The following is a 929-nucleotide window of genomic DNA, read 5'->3' on the forward strand; positions in this document are numbered from 1 at the left end:
CGCTAATTTTAGCGGGATTACCATTGCTCTCAGTATCCTTGTGATTTCTGCAGAGCAGTGCCGGACCAAATTCGATCTACCATATCACTTCAACTCAGATCCAGGAAGAATTCGGTGAATTTTTTTTCCACCAGAAGAAATTTTCTTATGATCAAGGTTTGACAACGCCAGCTTCGATACCCATGGCTCAGAAGACACTCTGTCAATTCTCAGCCCTGTCCAATAGCCATATCCCTACTGGACTGAATAATTACCAAGGCACTTATAGCTTTGAGATAAAGACTGGTCATGTCAACATGGTCCAAGCAAGTCCCTTCTGCGGAAAGGCATCAGAGGATGCCCACGCTCATCTACAGAATTTTCTCGAAGTGAGCAGCATAATCAACCCAAGAGGCACTATGATGGATAATGTTCATCTTCGACTGTTCCTATTCTCTTTGCTTGGGAAAGAAAACACGTGGTTCTACACCTACAAGGACGCGTTCGACACTTGGGATGCGTTCTCCAATGCATTTCTGGTCAAGTACTTTCCGGTGGACAAGACCAATGCCCTTCGGAATAGGATTTCCAGTTTTGAACAACTCCAGGATGAGACAGTCCTGGAAGCCTGGGAATGTCTCCAGGAATACATTGTAGCATGCCCACACCACGGCATTGAAGAATGGCTTATCATTCAGAAATTCTTCCATGGCCTGAACCAGCGATCGCAAGATCGCATGGACGCAGCAGCGGGAGGAGCATTCCTCTCCCTTTATGTTGCAGAAGCTAGAACGCTCATCGACAAGGTTGCTTCCAACCAGAGCTGGAAGAAAGATAGGCAGCCAGCCCATGCAAAAGGAATACATGAAATGGACAGTGTCAATGTGCTGGCAGCCAAAATGGATCTTCTCATGAAAAAGCTGGAATCTCCACGCCAGGAGGTTAACCAG

The 929-nt window shown here is 46.5% G+C and overlaps 1 non-coding gene across 1 annotated transcript; it reads right to left on the reverse strand.

The window, feature by feature from the left end:
- Window positions 1-548: 548 nt before the first annotated feature.
- LOC120671773 lies at window positions 549-655 on the reverse strand. Its single transcript, XR_005673861.1, has one exon. It is a non-coding gene; the product is annotated as a small nucleolar RNA R71 (small nucleolar RNA).
- Window positions 656-929: the final 274 nt, after the last annotated feature.

Source organism: Panicum virgatum, chromosome 4N, assembly GCF_016808335.1.
Source record: "Panicum virgatum strain AP13 chromosome 4N, P.virgatum_v5, whole genome shotgun sequence".
NCBI lineage: Eukaryota > Viridiplantae > Streptophyta > Magnoliopsida > Poales > Poaceae > Panicum > Panicum virgatum.